Raw genomic sequence first — 12,631 nt, 5'->3', positions numbered from 1 at the left:
GAAGCTAAACTCGGCTAGCTTATTTCAAGCAGGTACACGCCATGCGAGCAGGCATAAACTGTAAAAGAGTAATTTGCTAGAAATGCCTCCTTTTTTTCTATTTCCCGTCCGCTGTGAAACCGAGAGGACATTGGCGTGACTTTCGACCCGCACAAAAATCGGGTGCAGATTACACTTTGTAATGCGTGCACTCCAAACTTCCTCTGCTTCCGGTTCCTTTCGTCCTGCTCACGCGTGCCGTTTCCGTGGTGAATTCAACCGAGCTCGCAATCGTGTCGCGTCCACAGTTTCTTTATTATTCCAAAGAGAAGCTGCGGCAAATACAACCGCGGTTACAACTCATCCTTCACGGTACAAGACAAACAAACGCTCGCCAGGGGCGCGTTCAACAGAAGCAGCTACAAGGAAGCTCATTACATCGCATGCCTCAAACTTTTTTGCTAGAGCAACGTGGCAGGCGCCCGTACATCAAACACCGTTCGGCGCTGCAATGTACATGCGCTTATTGCTCTTCTTTTTCTTACCTCTTTACTTCGAAGAGCAAACACGAATGACGAAACGATGCATGCACCCGCATCCGCACAATACTTCCGATGCGCTTCACCGATGCATGGCGTCGGGCGAAGCGCATCGTGCCGGAAGCCTGAAAGAGAAACCGTGTCCCCCAGCCTTTATACAAAAATATTTTCTTCCCATGCCGATATGGAAAGGCACGCCCTAATGCGCGCCGTATTATACCGTTCCAACTCCGATTTCCCTGCCGTATGCCGCGTTCTTTCGTCTCCAATGTGCATATTCAGACGAAGGTGGCCGTCATCGGGCGCGCATAACGCTCAAAAGACTTCTCAATGGCAGCAGACGACAAATGAGAGTAAAAGAAACATGGAAGAAGCTCCAGAAATATTCGGCGCACATAACGCTTCTGCGCGCAAGCGTCGGCGAAGGGAGGGAAGGCCTCGCGACTTCGCCGAAAGAGTCAGTCCCGCCGGCTATAAACGTCAAAAAGCCATACATATATACGGAGGAAGCAAGGTCTGCGCTTGCATGGCCCGCCATTGAAGCGCAATGGGTCGCCGCGAGCGTCATTCCTCATCCGTGAATTCCCAGGCTTCGCCGTCTCGACGCAGTAGCGGAGGAAGAGGATGATGGCGACGAAGCCGTGCTGTGCTCCTCGTTAAAAAAGCGTGCAGTGTGGTGGACGCTATGCACAGCGGGCGCCAGCTAATCGGGGGACCAGAATAAACAAGAACGGCTTGTGATTGGCGCGCGGCAGAGTGTGTTCGCCAATCGCGAAAGCCAGAGTCAGCGACGGCCGGGCGACGCCAACCAATCAAACGAACAGCTTTTGGCGCGCGAACAGATCTCATGAACATGACGCGTGATTAGTTAACGATCCTTGTAGCTTCCGTGGTACTGCACGGCTTCTATGACGCAGGATAGAGGGCGCAACAGCCAGAAAGAAAGAGAGAGTGAGAAGGAGACAGTGAGGGAGACGGTTTTGCCTAGTGCATTTCTGCTGGGTTAAAAGAAGTGGCAAAGAAGGACATAGAGCGAAGAAAAAGTTTCAGCAATCTGTATACGAACTAAAAAGGAAGAAACGAATGTGATACCGCTTTGTAGGAGAACAGAAAGGAAAAAAAAAATAAACAAGCGCGGCTTTATTCCCGCTTTACGCGGGTCCGCATTCAAGCGAGAGCTCAACGGCTCTGGCGCGGCTGCGCGCCTGGCCGAGCTTGGAAGAGACGGCCGATTTCGGCCAGCGATACAGGCCGTACACACACGCACAGCCTGAGAGAAGGCGGGAAAGCGCGCGAAAGTGACGAAGACGCTCGAAGTCTCCGCGTGGCCGTATCAGCGCCGTCCGGGCGGCCGTTTTTGTCACTCCCTGTGCTTTGCTGAGACTTCAGGCGACACTCAGGAGCCAGCCTCTGCGTTCTATGCTCGCCAGGCCGTGCGCGCGAACGGTGCAGAAGCGCGTGAAATGCACCCCTTCCCCTTTTACCGCTTCTGCACCGCTCCCATTCTCGGCACTTTCTCCAAGAAGTACGGCGCGTCGTCTTCGCTCTAGAGGGAGTCAAACGAGCGCTGCGTCGCTTTCTCGCGCATTGGATTCGGAGAAGCAGTCGTTTTCCTTTGCGGCAACGATCTGCTGTTGTATGTCGGATCTGAGCGGAGCGGAGGAGCAAATGCAACGCCCTCCATCTGGGGCTTCCGGACAGCCTTGATGGCGATATGAGTTGGCTCGTTCGCCGAAGCCGTAAAACGTCCTTTGAAGATGCGACGCGAGAGGGAATCTGGGCACTACCTAGGGAAAAATTTTTGGTGCGAAAAAGATGAAAAAACATTTTTTTTTTTTTTTCCGAACAGAACGTTCCAGAAGTGCGTTGCTGAATTCGTTTCACGATGGTCGTGCATTAACTGGGGACACGGATGTGCGCTCATGTTCTTGTACTGGATCGTATCGGTTTTCACTAAAGACAAATATTGAAATAGACGCAGTTACGGCTTCTTATTCCAAGCCTACAACATCTTCCTAGCCTCGTAAAAACTTGCATACGACCTCTCGTCACGCCCCAGCTTCTGCGAGTGCGAGGAGGCAGGTAACGCACTGACGGCGATCTCACGCGCTTTCTGGGAGGGCGTCGCTAATTGCGCCAGCCACGGGTGCATCGCACCGCTCCACACACACGTACACCTTTCCCGCTACCGCACAGTACCTCCCCTCACTCACTTCCCCACCGCCAGACCGCTCACGCCCAAGCTCTGTCAACAATCGCGCACGACGCACGATACTTCGTGCGCGCCTCTCCAGGTGTAAGAAGGAAAGAAGGGCTAAAGGAGAGGAAAGGGTTACTCCTCGCAAAGCGCTGACACGTCACCACTCTCACTCTCTCCCTTCCTTTCCATCTGTCCGCAAAAGATGAAACAAAGGCTAAGCGGAAAAGAAGAACCCCGAGATGACGAAGCGGCAGCGGCGGCTCTCTTCTGGACGCCATCGTGACGCGCGTGGACACGAAAGGGGTACCTTGACCCGCGAAACGCCGCCGGCTTCCTGGAGAGGCTGCGACGGCAGGAGCATTAACGAAATCATAAGAGCAGGAATCACGAAAAGACATAAACAAAGAGTCTGCGGGCCGGTTCACAACGCCGAGGAGGGTTCTCCGCGGCATCCTTTCCTCCTCCTCCTCCACCTCTTCGTCTTGGGCAACCCCAGCGGCACGCGCTCACGCTGTGTCCACGGGGGACGCCGGAGCAGCGGTCATATGCGGCCCGCGCGTACAGGACTGACCAGTTTGGTCCGTTGTTCGTGGTACAGGGAAGGACCGGAGCTATAACTAGACACGCGAGATGACGGCGGCGGCGACGGTGACTGCACTGTGCTGGCGTCTAGACGGACGGACTCCCCGTTGAGCCTGCGCGACGGCGTAAGCGACGCACACTTCTTCCTCCCTTTCCCTTTTCTTACCCTTCCTTCGTCTACGAGACGATGTACTACCTCGCTCCACACATAACGGGAACGGTGACCCCGGCGCACTCCGAAACAAACGCGCAAGTAACCAGTGCTTCACAATTCTAGTTTTCGTTGTAATGGTATTACCGGACCATTACAGCGTACGTAATTAACACAATGAACAACTCTTCATAATTTTTCATCATTCCTGCTGGGACGTTCAATATGTCCGAAGTATTTCATAAATGAGTACTAAGTAAATGTACACCCAGTGAGCGGTGCTATCAAACTCTCCTGTGCACTGCTGCACGCGCCGCATAGAAAAACAAACAAACTATTCTTTCTCATAAAAAACTTTGGCCAGCGAAGATGCTTGCGCTTTGGTACTTACGATTCCATGAAGTGACTCCACCAACACCTGTGAGAAAGGGCGCTAGGAGGGCACTCCACAGCCAGGGACGTCATAGGTCATGTGATGGTTACGTCAACTACGACTGCACTGACGAAACAAGTGAGCCACTAGCAGCTTTGCTGCAAAGGGACCGATTCAACAAACTCCACCACAACAAATACTACCGCGTGGCACCCAACTATGACAAATGGCTCAAATCAGAGTCTGAAACTAACGACTATGCATGGAGAAAGTATTTCAGCTCCTGGCGAAACAGCAAAGGGAGTTGAAGCGATCGTGACACTGCTATTTGCTTACTATGGAAATTGTACAGCTATAAATGGGTCGGGAATCTCTTTAATGCTCCGCATTACGTTTACCCGTGCCGAATCGCTCGATCAAGCTTTGCGAAAGCCTAGGTAAAACAGCAGGTAACGACGAGCGTCGCAGGAGATACGCTTCTTATCGTTTCTATGAAAGCCGACACGTCGTTCCTTCGAGCCAGGAGTCAGGTTCTTTCTGCCATGGGACAAAATGTAAAAAGAGACAGAGATTGAAAAAGCCATATACCGCGCCGGTCTCGTTCGCAAGACATGCAACATAGCACCAGGCAGCAGCCATGCTCAAGCTCAAAGAAAAGAAAGGAGTTTTTGAAAGCTATTCCCACGCAATACAGCCCGAAACGTGATACGCTATCTCCATCACGGTGCGCGTGCAGAGCCTCGGCGGTATGCGCTCTTATAAACGAGAAAACGTCGAGTGCATGTATATGTATACTTACTCGCTGCTCGTTCTCAGCGGTATAAGAGGCAGTTAGGTAACCCATTCACATGACTGAAAAAGCGCACATGCACGCAATGGCGATGGGAACAGACGGGCATTTCTCCCTTAATGACGATAAATAATGGCTCTGCGCAGTACCAGCAACAGCGGCAGCAGCCGCAACCCTAAGCTGTACGTCCTTGTCCCACAAAAACGGTGCAGCACTGTGGAAGTTAAAACCGTGAAAACCCATTGTGAATTCAGTCATTGAGTATAAGTCGATGCCTGGACCTTTTCAAAATACACTGCATGTTTTTAGAGGCAACGCATTGCAAACCTCATCGGAAGCAGCATTTATGCAGTCTCGCCAGTGGATACCTGCACATATACCACACGTCGGGACGTTGTGTGCACGCTTTGTTTTCCTTTAAAGCACCGCCTCCAGAGTGTTTTCCCCCACGAGCGCAATAAGGCAGAAAGGATAAGAGTAACAATTACCGAATACGAATGAAAAGCAGCGCGCCGTATAAACGGTGAAAGAGCGTGCCCGCACGCGCTTAAGGCTATAGGCCATTATGCAAATGGAACATTTCGGGCTGTCAGGTTTTTTTTTTTTTTTCTGTTCCGGCCGCTAGGGCATTCTTCTCTCCCGCTCGCGTTTTTCTTTGCGCCCTCAGTGAAAGTCTTTACCGAGCCGTATTAAAGAGACGACTCCCAATTTACTTTTCCCCGAAACGGAACGAAATCCACTTAGGCGATTGCTTTTCCTCGCGAGAGAGAGAGTGCAGCGAAAGGACTGTGGAAGAGGTATATGCCGCGCACGAGTGCTTCTCCCATTAAATCAATAATCGCGAACGCAAGAGCCCGAGTCAAGAGCTGGTTCTTGAATCCCCTGTGTATACAGGGTTCTTGGGAATGATATGGCGTGCATTCTACAAAACGGTCGCTGCTACTCTGACAGATAATTTCCTCGAAAAGTTCTGTACGTGCGCAGGGTAAAAAATAAAAAAGTTAAGATGTCAATTAGTGCTGATCTGGTTTCTGCGCATCTAGCACAGTCGTTTGGCAAAAGGCTAAGAAAGAAAGCCATCGAAAGATGTGACTGTACCATGCCGACATTGACGTATGTATACAGGTCATGGCTTCTGTGGTTAATTAAGCAGTTGATATTTTCCGATTCGTTCGAAAAGTAGGGACGACAACTTCAGAAACGACGCTCTCTAGCTGTAGTATCATTTTTACAAAAAAAAAAGTCAGTATTAAAAAAGAAACACCTTGAATACGTCACTGCACTTTGGGACGATGCTATAGTATACACGTTCCACTGATGCTTTACACTCTGAGCAGAAAGGAGTGAAAAGGGAGTAGGCTGTCCTATAGTAAGGGCACTCTGTTTATAAAAGGGATACATAACTACAGCTCAAACGACAGGACAGAGATGAAGAAGGGACACCACACAACGCTGACTCACAACTAAAGTTCTATTGGATGCCAGCAGGTATAAATACCTCCCTGGCGGCCAGAAAAGAATGCAGTCCACACTTACATGCGTGACTGACATACGATAGTACACCAGTCACGTGCAACCAAGCAAATCACATGCGCGAGAACACAATATAATCAGTGAGCATGCACTTGTCAATATTCGCAATCAAGGTATCGTCTTTCTTTTTCTGACACGTGGCGAAACATTGCAGGCACTGCAAAGGCAATGAAGATGACGATGATACCTACGTCTGTGCGCCAAACTATCAGGAAAGTGCAGTGTTAGAAAAGAACCCTGACTCGTTAGCAAGGGAGATCATAGAAGCTCACTTAATAGGTAGGCTCTCGGAAGAATGCATCAGTGATTCATCTGTCGCGTTGTCAGAAAAATAAAGACGATACCTTGATTGCGAATATTGACAAGTGCATGCTCACTGATTATATTGTATTCTCGCGCATGTGATTTGCTTGGTGGCACGTCACTGGTGTACTAGTATGTCAGTCACGCATGTAAGTGTGGACTGCATTCTTTTCTGGCCGCCAGGGAGGTATTTATACCTGCTGGCATCCAATAAAACTTTAGTTGTGAGTCAGCGCTGTGTGGTGTCCCTTCTTCATCTCTGTCCTGTCGTTTGCGCTGTAGTTATGAATCATCAAAAACACCAACTCGCCCAACAAATGCTTTTGCCGAACTTTATAAAAGGGAGTGTGCGATAGAGGACAGGTTCATCATCGTCATCATCCTATACCTATGCCCTTTAAATAACCCTGTTCTCTGCCAGCTGCGGCACCCGTATCCCCAATCTCATCCGTCCACCTAACTTTCTAAGGACAGCGCAGCAAGCTGTGGAAAGAAAAATGATAAGTGTAACGTTAAGAGACAAAAAGAGGGAAGAGTGGGTGAGGGAACAAACGCGGGTTAATGACATCCTTGTCGAAATCAAGAGGAAGAAATGGGCTTGGGCAGGGCATGTAATGCGAAGGCAGGATAACCGCTGGTCCTTTTAAGGGTAACGGAGTGGATTCCAACAGCAGGGAAGCGTAGCAGGGGAGGACATGTTACTCCCTTTTCTACTCCCATATAGGCGTGTTCGTGTTTAGAGTGTACAGACCCTCACTCATCTTCCCTGCGACCGCCAGCGAAGAGTAGCGGACCAGGACGGCATACTTCAGGAGAGACTCTGTCTACTCTTAAACAGGTCATTCCTACCCTCCTTCTTGATACGATGCGGAAACCTGGCAAAGGAAAAAAACTGCTCGATTTAAATACCAGAAGAAAAGAACTGATCGACATAACTTACTCCTCTGCTAAGAAAACATGAAAGAAAATATCACGTAAGCTCGGACTAATGTACAAGCAGAGGTTCGCTAGTACATAATTTTTCGTTATAATAATGCCGAGGCCAAAAATCACCGCGGTGGCTCAGTGGTTATGGCTCTCGGCTGCTGACCCGAAAGACGCGGGTTCGATCCCGGCCGTGGCGGTCGAATTTCGCTGGAGGCGAAATTCTAGAGGCCCGTGTACTGTGCGATGTCAGTGCACGTCAAAGAACGCCAGGTGGTCGAAATTTCCCGAGCCCTTCACTACGGGGTCTATCATAGCCTTAGTCGCTTTGGGACGAAAAACCCCATAAACCATAAACAGTACCAATGCAAATAACATCAATACAAGCCGAACAACAGTACAAACAAGTGTAAGACAGTCCGAAGTTTTGCTTCCTGGGTGTCGGTGCTACAGCAATCTTCGTACGTGACGAAATAAAGCTATTATGCTCACCTCGGCTCAAGGTAAGTTATGTAATGTCATGCTGAGCTAAGCGACGTTACATCTACATTACAGGCCAAAGTATATTCTGCAGGCAATAACCTCCACAGGGAGCAACGCTGCTCACAGGAACAATAGAAGAGAAAGCCAGAAAACACCGGCAAGTTACAGCGGTAAAGCTTTCTATGGCATACGCAGCAGGCACTCTGCACGTCACACAATCCTGCAGCGAAAGACATGTGCGCCGGACAGGTCCCGTCCGCAAATGCATACACTCCGATCAGCACCGGGAGCCGACAGCACACGGGAGAAAGGTATTAAAGCATTAAAGGATCGTACCATCAGCGTCGATGTTTGCGCAATGCGGCGGATCCCGGACGTTTATATAATCGCACGGCAACCAGACCTGCCAGTCCATTCCCTGCGGGGACCCTTCGCGAATTACCAAACAAGCACGAAAGCCGATCGTATACGGTAAGTTGGATAAACACATCACGGGGCCCTTCTCGAAACGAGTATCGAACGCCCTGACAGGAGGAATCCCCGAGCACATTTGAGCAGCGCGAAGAAATAAAAAAACTAAGAGAATGAGGAAAAGGAAGGAACGCGGAGACGAACAAAATACACTAACAACCAGATTCCAACGGCGGATGGGACGAGCCCGAAGAGACACGTGGGTGGGGGCGGGGGGGCAGCAGCGCTAAGCACATTTGCGGAGTGGCGGCTATAAATAACGCTGATGAGGCACATTTCGCCGATTTATTCCGTCTCCCGGCGGGCAGAAATGGGGCAGCCAGCGCAGAAAAGCTGAAAGTGAGGAGGGAGGGGGGACGTCTCTGTTCACGGCGTTGCGAGAAAGCACGCCCCAATTCACAAACGACGACGTCCCTCAGGGACGCGCACAAAGAATAAAGGGGGCAAGAAAGCAAAGCAGAAAGAGATAAAAGGGGATTCGACCCAAGATATAACGGTAATTGGTTAGACGAGGCAGTTTTCCAGAAGTCAAGACGACGCAAAACTGGTGGGAGAAGCGGTTTTGTTTCGTTTTTGTCGTCGTTGTATAGCGTGCCAGCTCCGAGAGAGGATTTCTTTCCTCTCTCGTCTTTCTATAGCTTAACCCATATAGTTTTCTAGAACTTGTATAAACGCACATAAAATGCACTAAAGAGAGGTGAAATTTGAAGCGGTATTTTATTAATATACGCGTACGTACTTCAACGTGCCAAGGCTACACCTAGCCACGCAGTATAGCGGAAAGCTGCGGATTAATTTCGACCTCGTGACTTCTTTTTTTTTTTTTACGTGAACCGAACTCGCACAAGAAAAGCGTTTTGGCATTTCGCCACAATGGAAATGCGGCCGTCGCTGCCAGAAGTCAAACTCGCGACCTTGTGCTATCAGAACACCGTTGCCCCTGAGCCATTGCGGTGAATCTGAAGCGTTATTTGAGGTGCTCTCTTGGAACCGAAACGCCAACAACAAAACGAACGAGATGCGCTTGTGTGTGTCCCTGTGTCTTTCTTCGTGGTTCGTCATTTGATTGCGCATCCTTTACCTTCACAACATCATGTACCAACTAGGCCCTACCCAAGTTTTGTTGGAGATCTTTCAAAGTCTGTCCTAGGTGAGCGGGCCTTTTTCAATATTGGGACGCAAACTGAAACACTGCAGGCAGCATGGACTTTAACTCTCTCGCTCAACTCGCTCACTCGCTCAACTCACTCACTCACTCAACTCGCTCAACTCACTCACTCGCTCAACTCACTCACTCGCTCAACTCGCTCGCTCAACTCGCTCACTCACTGACTCACTCACTCACTCACTCACTCACTCACTCACTCACTCACTCACTCACTCACTCACTCACTCACTCACTCACTCACTCACTCACTCACTCACTCACTCAGCGCACAACAAGGCGGTGATCATCGCGTCGTGAGGGGAAAAACGAGGTTGCGTGACAGCTTCTGTTACAATTGCCGCAGAGTAAAGAATATGGTGTTCCGTGTTTGCTTTTATTTAATTCTACCAGCGTACATCATCATCATCATCATCATTCTTACTACTCCCACTGCAGATCAAAGGCCTCTGCCATATCTCTCCAATTAACCCAGTGCTGTGCCAGCCGCGACCACCGCATCCCCGCTAACTTTTTAATCTCACCCGCCCACCTACCTTTCTGCCGCCTCCTGCTACGCTTGCTTTCTCTTGGAATCGTTACCCTTAAGGAAAAGCGGTTATCTCGCTTTCGCATCATGTGCCCTGTCCAAGCCCGTTCCTTCCTCTTGATTTTCACTAGGATGTCATTAACACTCGTTTGTTCCCTCACCCACTCTTCCCTCCTTTTGTCTCTTAAAGACACACCTGTCATTTTCCTTTCCATAGCTCGCTGCATTGTACTGAATTTAATCTGAACCCTCTTCGTTACCCTCGACGTCTCTGACCCATAGGTGAATACCGGTAAGATACGGCTCTTACAAACTTGTCTTGCCAGCGTTACAGGGTCTCACAACTCCCCACGAGAAACCGAAACCGCAACTGCGCTACGAAATTAGAACGCGGCGATACGGCCAACGTGCGGAGCTAATCAACCGCCCTTGTAATACACAGGTATACAGCGCCGAAGCGCCGCTTTTCATTCAAGCTCCGCGGAAGAAAAGCAGGCGGGGGCCGCAAATTGCCGCGTGTCAGCTCCGCGCAGTGTCGAACGCGAGCTCGCGTTCACTCAGCAACAATGGCGAGAGCCCTTGGGAAACGAGCAGGGCCCCAGCCGTGGCGTTGGCGGGTATTGTTTCGCGCTCAATCATACACAGTGTGTGCCGCGGGGGGACCGTGTATCGAGCCGAAGAGCGCACCAGCTATGAAGGAGGCTCTTCAGACTGCGTCGGAAACAATATACACCGCCGCGCGGCCCATGCGTGATTTATACCTGCCTTTTCTCGTCCGCTCAGCACTCCCCATTCATGGGAACAATTATCTCCGTGTCACGAACAAACCCGCCTCGGAGCTAAATAGAAAATCAGAAAACACAAAGCGGAATTCATAAGAGAGTGGGCGAGATAAACAAAGAGAGGAAAGGGAGAAAGCTCTGTGAAGAGCAGCGCATGCTGGGATGCTCGAAGGCACGTGTATATAATCCTGCACGCCCGAGCGACTATTTCGCAATTACAACGTCGCCCCGAAAGCTAGTGATTTGGAGAGACAAATCGCGCCCTCTTTCGGCGCGCGCGCAAGCTCGCACGCGCATCGCCCAAAGAATGAACCATGCGTGGAAGAGCCGGCCGACTTTTTATTCATCTCGAGTCCGTTATACGTACATTAAAGGTGGGCGCGCACCCCGTATGAGTACGATATGCGCGAGTACGTTACAGAAAGCAACGCCCGTGCTCTGCTATGCAACTGCTTAGCGTCTGAACGACGCGCGGTTTTTTTTTTTTTTTTGCCTCTGAACGGCGGGCGTAGTAAAAGTACTTACCGCCCGACGAGGCTTTTCGACTCCTTCGTTGCGAAAAACGAGAGTCTCTTTTGTGTATGAGCGTGCGTTGCGTGCGCTGGCAAGACTGTGAAGATAGGCACATTCGTGTTAAACGGCATCAAGGGGAAAACGCGGGATGGCCAGGTCGCGAAGTGTGACGCTGAGCACAAGAACACCGGGTCTCCACACTTCGGTTTTTGTAACTTCGGTTAAACTGGCCGTCCGCCTCAAGTATAGTGAAAGAGAAGAGTCCGCATTTTCCATCTGTCGCCGTCATTCGCCCGAGATTTACTTTCGAAGGGGCAAACATATATAGGAAGAACGTACGAGTATACATTGTGGCGAAGTTCACTGAGAGTGCAAGCAACGTCGTAAATATTCATTTTATTTCTTATTACATTACTTCGGGATTATGTAACGCATATGTTCGAATCGGACTCGTTGCGCAGGTAAGCGCTTCGTTTATCCTGTGCGTAACTGGAATAAGGCTTTTCTGACGTGCACGATTCAAGCTAACAACGGCGTGTTTGCATTCTCTATAACACTGTCGGACTTGACACCCGTGGTCGGCCGCGAGAAATTAATTACTGCGGGCTCAAAAACCACACGAGTATCGAAAGCGTGTCTGTATACCTTCAACTGTTGTGAAGTCACATGGCATTTTATCGACAGGGTAAACCTTCCCTTACCCGAGAGCACAGGCGTCACAACACTACGTTCTGTAACAGCGCATTATCACACTAGTTCGGGGGCCTCTAATGGAAGTCCCTGAGCGGACAACTATGTAGTTAATGGTGAGGGGGTCAGCACTACATATATTTGGGATGAAAGCATAATGTACCTAAGCTTAACTCCTCTTCACACCGCACCATAAAATTTCAAACTAGATCGTCTAGGAAGAAACTGCGCGGATTCCCTACACAAAACATCCGCAAGTGGCCTGCTTACTCTCCCTCCGGCTACAGTGGACACGTTTCGCGCACTAACGGGCTCGCGGCAGCTACACCCGCTTTCGCAGAAACGCGCACAACGCGGGCGCACCTGCACGGGGCAGACAACGGTCTGAATAAGCTGCCCCGCTTTGAATATGTATGTACTTACTACACTAACGCGCATTCTACAGACTGTAGCCTCACGCGCGCGGGAAACAATAAGCGCGCCGCCCGCGGCCGCCGTAATTGAGTTCAAACGGGTCTGCACACACACGCTCACAAACACATACACACACTAAGGCACACACGAACACGCCCGCTCTCTCGGACGCACTCACGCACACACTCACACCACGGAACGAGCTCGCAT

At 50.3% G+C, this 12,631-nt stretch overlaps 1 protein-coding gene across 2 annotated transcripts in view; it reads right to left on the bottom strand.

Moving 5' to 3' along the window:
* LOC149358743 (uncharacterized) overlaps nucleotides 1-12,631 on the bottom strand; it is a 297,550-nt gene that overhangs the window by 141,240 nt on the left and 143,679 nt on the right. The window lies entirely within an intron of this gene.

The sequence above is a fragment of the Amblyomma mixtum genome, chromosome 2 (assembly GCF_055824585.1).
Source record: "Amblyomma mixtum isolate Tamu chromosome 2, ASM5582458v1, whole genome shotgun sequence".
NCBI lineage: Eukaryota > Metazoa > Arthropoda > Arachnida > Ixodida > Ixodidae > Amblyomma > Amblyomma mixtum.
This window is presented reverse-complemented; position numbering and strand designations above follow the sequence as displayed.